Below are 8,688 nucleotides of genomic sequence, written 5' to 3' on the forward strand. Positions count from 1 at the left end.
TGTGGAAATATAGGTCACCATAACACTGCTCACAGAAATTGTAAATTTATTTATTTATTTGGCAACAAAAATAAATTCAGGTCAAACGTACTTCAGCTCAATCAACCAGACAACTCATTGTATCCATGTTTAGAGGCACTAAACTCAGGGTTTTCTGGCTGCGGTTCCATCTTAGTTTATTCATTACTTAAGTTTGTTGTTGTGGTCTTATTTTAAAGATACAGTTTATGAGAGCTGAAATATTGCTTAATTTGTGCAATTAATCAAATACTTACACACACACAAAAAAATAGCTTAGGAAGACCAAAAGAGCCAGCGGCCCTCGACAAAGCGCGTCGGATTTGAAATTATTTGGATTGCATGCTTGACCAGTGGGTTCCTGCAGGAACTAGTGGTGTTTCCGCACCTCAGCTTGTCTGTTAACCTCACAGGACAGTAATAAGGATTTGGGGAATGAGACCCTTGAGACTGTAACTCTATACAGTGTAAAGAATCTGCACTGTAGGCAGGAATGAAAGTGTTAATCTGTTTGATTTAGAATGTTAAAATGTTGGATGAAAAAATGTATGGGTTTTATCTCAATCTCCTTTTAAGTGACTTGCTAGGAAATACTGAATCCATGTTGATTGAAACATTACAAATAAATATATTATGATAATAAACATTGTGTAGACTATTTATCCATTGGATACTGTAATAATAACAATCCCCTTGCACATCCTCAGTACCTCTCAAAACACAGGTGTTTATGGTTTAGAGGTAGAAAAAGTGCATTAACGCAATTAAAACCTATTGCAGAATGACCGCTCTCTCGCTTTCACCCAATTACTTTTAATTAAAGCTGAAAATCACTGATCACACTCAAGCACGAACAATGGGAGGCTTTTATTGTTGTGTTTTTTTTTTCTTTCTGAGGGCTATTATTTTAATGATATGTAAATTAATACTTACTAATATCCTGAACACAACCAACTATACTGCTCATCAGTATAAACGTTGCCACAGAAGAACCATTCAGAAAAGCTAGAGAGTGAAACTGGGATTAAGAAAACTTGCTTATCACAATCAAAGAGTACTGATGGATTTGGACAGCATAAATTATATTACATATATATATATATATATATATATATATATATACATACATACATACATACACATATATATACATATATATATATATATATATATATATATATATATATATATATATATATATATATATATATATATAAACAAGATAATGAGATTCTATTCAGATTTACATTGAAATAACACAGAAATAAAATAGGAAGTGCTGGACAAACCCATCAATGTTTCAATCTTAGTTCAATGTAAAGCACATTCAAGTATAATGAAACCATATACAGACAACAATACAAAGTTTATTTAATGCCATAATTGATCTTTTCCTTTTTTCCTTTACTCTTAATAATGGATGATATACAACATGTATAATTAGCTTAATGGCTTCCAATTCTGCTTGGTTCAACAGCCAGAGTAAAACATGCCAGGTTTTAAAAGACACAGATGAATAAAACTGACACCTGTAATTAGTCCTTTCCAAAGTGGCTGCCGAAGCAGGAAGAAAAAAGGCCTCGAGGCACAGCGTGGTGGAAAAAACGCTTCCTACGAAGCACAGTGTGTGTGGTGGGTTACCAAGGCCATGCCATGATTTGTAATTCTGATTAACCTGAGAACTATTTCTATAATTGCAAAATGAACGCAAAAACAATGCCGGTGATCGAGAAAGGAGCACCCTTTTACAGAACAAAACAAAAGATTATTCAAGGTGAATGAAAACCTTAATTTGTGATTCTGTAATCACAATCTGCATTAGACAAAAGATGAAAAAGAAAAATACATGAATGCAATTTGTAATATGTAATTGTGGAGAAAAAGATTAAAATTAATTATTTGTCATAGTCTTACATTAATAGCCAAAAATGGCAAATGTTTTGTTAAGCGGCAATTAAAGTACATTATTCACTATCACCTGATGTTTTTCATGAATAAGATCTTCAGACCTGAATGATCTCTTCAGCTTCAAGTCATCTATGTTTCACAGGATTAAATGTAATTGTTATTTACTATGTAAGCCTATGCACCAGGCAGTGATCCACGTAGCGCATGTCTTCTTCAACATCCAGTTGAGACCACTGACATGACAGGCTTTGGTAAAACATGTCAACATGAGAGAGAAAAGGCACCAATAGCAGTGCCTTGTTCTGCCACAAGATAAAAAATTGAGATCGAGATTTTATACCTTTAAGGAAATCCGCAAAATGTTACAAATTAGCTAAGCTATAATATAAAACCCAAGAGTTATTTACTCTGCACACCTTCCCTAATGATTAGCAAAACAAAAAACAAATTAACAAAAAAAACAAAGCCATGACTAAATAAAATAACACAAATCATTTTCACTCTTTCCACTAATGCACATAGGTTATTTATGCTAAAATGATCAGCCCACACACATTTCCAAACTCAAAGTGAATTCTAATGTACTGTGATGCTGAAGGACAGCCAATAAGAAGGCATGCTGGGGGGGAGGGGTGGAAAGTGCAGATGATATTCATCGCATGTAAACTGTAAATGCAACAGAGGGGGCGGTAGTTCACTTAATTAGCTGCAATCATTTTGAAGTGTGCCTGAGCACAGACCTAACAAAAGTAGACAACAGGAGAGGACGGATGACACTCGCACTGCCCAGTAAGCACACAGGATGGAGGGGAGAAAGGATGATATTTTCCAATAGATTCTGGAAAGCCATTTCACTTGAAAAATGCAAAAGTGCCAGCATCACCACAGGGGTCAGAAAATGGCATTTTGTCTCGCTTTGCACATGCTCAAATTTGTCTACTTCATTCCAAAAAATTTTACCAGTAATGGAGGCTGTGTCATATAACTCTCTACGTCACCTACTACTGGTGGAATTGCAGCAGCGCAATACGCATTCTACCACCACCCAGTCCAGAACCCCCAGCGGTTTCCTCAATACTTATTTTCCAGTGTAGCGTTGTGATTACAAGTTGATATCCAGACTGTCAAAAGCTGTCAGCATCTCACCTAAACTGAACCATCATAAAATGAATCATAATTGAGGTGGAAATGTTATATATTACCAAATCTAGGACACACAACTTCCTTTTATGTGTCAAAGAAAAGTGTGTGTGCAACAGTAGCGGAGTTGCATGCTTGTGGCATTTGTGGCATATTAACATTTCTGTCATATCTTAGATTAGTCATTCTTGAGCCAAAGTTTTAGCCTACAGAAAAAAAAAATAAGGTGTTTAAGGCAGAGTCTGGGGTACTAAGGGTGGCCTCACAAGTCTTCATAACAGTCTCATTTTGTCACTGTAACCCAAAGGGAAAAACACAGATGCACTACAGACAAATCCAATCTGGAGGACTAAAAGAGCAGCATTTGATTGCTGCCCAAATCCAAGTTCAGGGCGAAACACAGCTGTTCTCTGCCATGGCTATAATTCTAGTGGTACAAGGGCACTTGTAGGCTAAGCAAGCTGCCGTTATTAATTATTTGTATTTTCACTGCTCTCCATGGTATCTCCTCCGTGTAATTTAGGTCAGCAGTTAAGGAACTTTTACATTAAGGAGTCATTTTAGTGAAAGAGAATAGAGCCTAGGCCTGACATGTTTATTTTTCTTCAGATGAAATGAACATAAAAAAAAAACATCCAGGCTCCAGGGCTTTGGGCCATGAACTTCTGAGCATAAATTATAAATCCTGTGTTTCTGTAACCGTGTGACCTAATAGAAATGCAGTGCTTGAACAAAATCTTTTTTAAGCGGTCTACGGGCACAGAAGAAATTAATGCATTCAAAAGGACAGTGGAAGAAAAAAAGGTATGCATGTAAAGTCTTCCCAAGATGCACTGGAAACTTTTTGGAGGTCTTCTAGAACACGACAGAATCTCTCTTCAAACAAGCGAAGAAGAAAACTATATTGTGACTTTTTGTATTTTGTCCTACTGATTAATTTACAAACACACAAGTAGGTGGTGATAGCCTTTCAGGAAGTATTTGAACCCAGCTCCTTTATGTAGACCTTGAATTCACTCTCGTACACTCAAGGTCATCGGCTTGACGTCAGGCTTTTCGGTAAAAGTCATATCAGATATCCTATACCACACATTACCCGCGGCGCCACAATAACACTTATGTCCAAGTAGGCCGTGATCAGATATCTTTTGACAAGAAATCATGAAACTTTTATTGAAGGAAACTCATTAATTACCCATACGTGACAATCTTTCCAGTCCTACATTCATGGTTAAGGCTTTTCTCAAAAGTGCAAAGCAGCGAGCTTCTCCATAATGCAAAAGGCAAGGTTCGTAAAGGCAAGCTCAATGAAGGTGCACACCATAGCCAGCGGGGAATTAGTAAATCCATTGAAACCAGGCAAATTATTGATTAAAGGATAGTCAAAAAAGGTGCAGCAGGAAAGTCATAGCTGGGATTCACTGGAGCCAATGAAAAACCTCCCTCCTCTCACATCTCATTCTGCATGGTTAATTTCCAGAATTACAAAGGCAAAGTGATATTCATCATGCTTAGAAGCCTTGATTAGCAATACAAACCACTTGTCATATGGTAAAAAGAAAAGTCATTTCGAAGGGCAAAATGATTAACCTGCCGCTTCGCTGACGAAGGGATAGGTTAATGGCTCGGTGGCAAGCGCTGGGAGAAACTTGATTGTGTCTCAAATCGCCATTAAAATGGCTGCCTGTCACTTTTTAGGGTTTGGAGTTCATTTTCATATTCACACTGAAAAGTACAAATAAAACGTTAAGATTAAAAGTCTTTTATCTATTTAATTCTTGTTACATTGTTTGGCATACTAATCAGCTTTTCCTCATTTTAAACTAGTTCTTTGAGGTTCCTACTGGGAAATGTGCTTGGAAAATGAAATGCCCTTGTTATTTTTGAATGGGGGCATTGGTAAAATATGATCTCATCTAGCATGAATATTTGAGCAATCTCAAGAAAAGCTCAAAAATACAAACTGAACAATTAAACCACCATATCCTTAATGAACACAAACAAAAATGGTAAGAAATTAAAACATGAAGAGGGTGTAAAATATTATAATATATTTATAGCTGGCATATTGCTTACTCTGAATAGACTTTCCTGGAAAGAGAAGAAACACTTCAGTGCAAACAACAGTACATCTTTACAGCTGATTTACATGAGTGTTTCCAAAAAGATACATATTAGACAATATTACTCAGTGTGAAGAAATATGCAAATAATAAAAAGACAGATTAGCCCTGTAAAGAACAGTGAGGACATGATGCTTCTTTTAGAAAGCTGATGAATGGCATTTGGGTACTTAATTAGGTCACAATTTTGCAACACCATCTGGACAGATGTGCTAAAGCTAAACATCCACTGACTTGTCTCGCTCGGTGGATAAGGCAATGAAAAGGAGACAAATTGTCTCACCCCAAATGTTGGGGGGTGACGGGCATGGCTTGAAATGCAGAATACTATAAAACAGAGAGAATGGGATAATACAGAAGACAGAAGACATTATAGCACCTAGAGCTACAACTCAAATTAATGGATATATCCCACATTGTGTCACTTCTTCCTTACAAATAACCTTGTATGTGTGTGTGTTATGTTTACACTTGCTTTGATCTCCGCTTCTCTTTTCCATGTCAAGTCTGCAAAGGGTATGATTTATTTTTCTGCCCATCTTTTATGTAGTCGTCTTCCAAGTCTTTTTCATCTCTTGGGATCCATTCAGTAGTTTCCTTTGTCCATCTTTGATCTCTATTTCTTGCAGTGTGTCCGGCCCATTGCCATTTTAACATTTTCACTCTTTCAATGATGTCACATATTTTGGTTTGTTCTCAGATACATTCATTTCTTTTTCTATCTCGTTATACATCTTTCCATGCTCCTTTGTGTCATCCTCAGTTTCTGTATCAAAGTGACCAGGTTTCACACACAGTAAGCACTGGTAGTATGCCTTGATCAAATACTTTTCTCTTGAGGAAATGGGGAAGATTTCCTTTCAGATATATTTTCTATTGGAGACAGATTCTCTTCTATTATAGGGCACTATTCTACTCACACAAACCAAAGAAACGAGACGCACATTAGCACTGAATAATGGTCCAAAACCCTTCAAAGCCCTGGAACTTGAAGCACATGCAACACTAGTTTCCTTCTCCGCAACATTTTCTTCAGTTTCCCCTCAAGGAACATTTCCTGAACCAATCATCTATCATTATTGTATCAATATACCATTTTTACTGTCCGGAAAGCAAGGGGGGATATGGTTTGTTGTTCCAACACAAAGGAAATTCACTTTCCAATTCTGTTTTATTGTTCAAACATACAGTAGAACTACACAAATACAAAATAAAAGTAACTAATACACACATAGAATGAAATAAAGATTTAAAAGGATATGTAAATTACAAATTGGTTTATTTTTTAAGTGTTATAAGGTTGCCGACTTAAAATCCTGATGTTAAAAGGAGCATTGGACAATTTTTAGATTAAATATTTAAAGATATGTAAATGATGCGGCTGCAATGTTTTTCTTTTTGAGGCCTTATAAACGTGTGCTTTCTGTAATTTTGTGTGTGGAGGTTCCATGACAAAAATACCAAGGAATTTACTTTGTCCGACTTAACGACGATTGTATCAGAGTTTAAATGTTTCACTTTTAGTTTTAAAACAATTCTTAAATGGGAGCCTAATACCCGATTACATTACAAGAAGTAGCCCCACATAGTTTTTTTTTAACTGTCCGCAACTTGATGTTTTAGAAAATTGCAACAAAAGAGAATCTATTTCACAATTAGAAGAAATTTCAGTTTATTATTAAAATAAAAAAAACAATTATCGCAACACCATGGTGATGTGGTATACCGCTCAGCCCTATCCATGCGTCTAACTTGCAGCTGCCAGGCTTGATGCATTCTCTGAATTAATAGACACTCTGGGGGATGTCAAAGTTACTATCCCCCATGCATTCCCCTACTGTGAAAGGTCTATGAAACAATAATAGTCATAGTAACTGCCATATTAATAAATGTACAGCTTTACCCCAAAGTTACGTTGTAATTGGTTCAGAGACCTTCGATGTAAGTAGAGACGCATGTTGTAAACATACCATTAACCATAAAAAACAGTTATCAGAAGTCAGAGAGATGATGTCAATACAGCACTGACTGCACAATGAAGCTCCCCTTTTTGTCAAACCCATTTTCTGTTTTGGTTGGGCATCTTTTTAGTTTAGATTTTGTTTGTTTGTTGCATTTGTTGCATTTAAACATACGAAGAAAGCCTGACTGGCAACCAGCACTCGGGAGATGAAGAGCTATGCTTTTGTGGGCAGGTGGCCTCATTAAGTGCGTGGGTATAAGTGACTTTCAGAGGCCTTAAGTTCTCTCCTTATCCTGCATGCATCAATGTGCACTTTGGAAAGATGTCAGTGTCACTTCAGAGTAAGGTAATATAGAAATCCCTCTGTGCTTAAAGCATGAAACATCAACTGAGCCTTTCCAATATATGCCTGCATCTACATACCTACACACACACCCCTATATTTACCCCCGTCGAAGGTAAAGGTCAAACTCTTTATGAGGATTTTATTTACAGACTTGAAGCCTGTTAAGTAAATGCCCTATTTTCCATAGATTCTGTGACTTCATTAACAGACATGAACCTAATAATGTAACTCTGCATGAACCCACCCCCCCTCCCAATAAAAGCATGCTGGGCATTCTACCATTCTGGCGTCTCATCAATTTTCCCCACTGCCATTAACATGCTGTTCCTCCCGCAGCGTTGACACAGTTTAAATGATCAGAGGATCTCTCTGTTAAGTCAATATGTTAACTATACAAAGAAGCAATGTCTTTCAGGAAGTGTGTGCTTCTGAATCCTTCACTATTCTACAAATCCTGCAAAAAAAAAACGGAAATTTAAGTTTAAATTCTTCCCCCTTTTGCACCTGAAAAAAATAATCTTAGTTGGATATTCATGTAGTTATTTCCATTAAAATTCATCACATGTAATGTCAATCAAAGGATTAAGGAAGATTTGACAGGGAGACATCTTTTTAGTTGACCTACAGAATTCAACCAATTCGTGGTTTAACCTTTTCCAGCATGACATTTGTCACAATCCATAGGAGTCTTCTGCAACACATTATAAAACGAAAGTCCCACACAAAGTTTCGCACTGATCTAGGTATTTCTGTCTGAAATCTGGAAAAGGTTTTATTGTACTGGTACCAGAAACAATTAACAATATTGTCTTGAGCTGTAATGAAAACACATAACAAGAAAAAAAAAGAGAGGGAAAAAAAATGACAGGGACATCTGATTCAGGATGATCTATTAGTGTGTGATTTTCCTTGGATTAACCCAGAGAGGATAATACTGTAAACTGTCCTGATTAGGCTGTGAAAGGGGCGTATATTAATAATGCTCACATCCCCCCACACACACACACACAAATCACTGCAAACATATAAAGAAACAAAAAAGCTGCAGCTAACAACAGCCTGCCTTATCTCTCAGGCACAGGACAAACTATCTTTGCGCAGTTGAAGAAGAAACGCAATAAAAGGAAACAAATGACAATTGATTTCACATCAAAAAAGCTGCGAACGGAGGCTCTGATACGCGCTGCTTA

The 8,688-nt window shown here is 36.7% G+C and overlaps 1 protein-coding gene across 4 annotated transcripts in view; it reads right to left on the bottom strand.

Moving 5' to 3' along the window:
* The window catches only part of aven (apoptosis, caspase activation inhibitor), a 54,940-nt gene that overhangs the window by 27,939 nt on the left and 18,313 nt on the right, over nt 1–8,688 (bottom strand). The gene's annotated exons all lie outside the window — the stretch shown is intronic.

This window comes from Amia ocellicauda, chromosome 21 (genome assembly GCF_036373705.1).
Source record: "Amia ocellicauda isolate fAmiCal2 chromosome 21, fAmiCal2.hap1, whole genome shotgun sequence".
Taxonomy (NCBI): domain Eukaryota; kingdom Metazoa; phylum Chordata; class Actinopteri; order Amiiformes; family Amiidae; genus Amia; species Amia ocellicauda.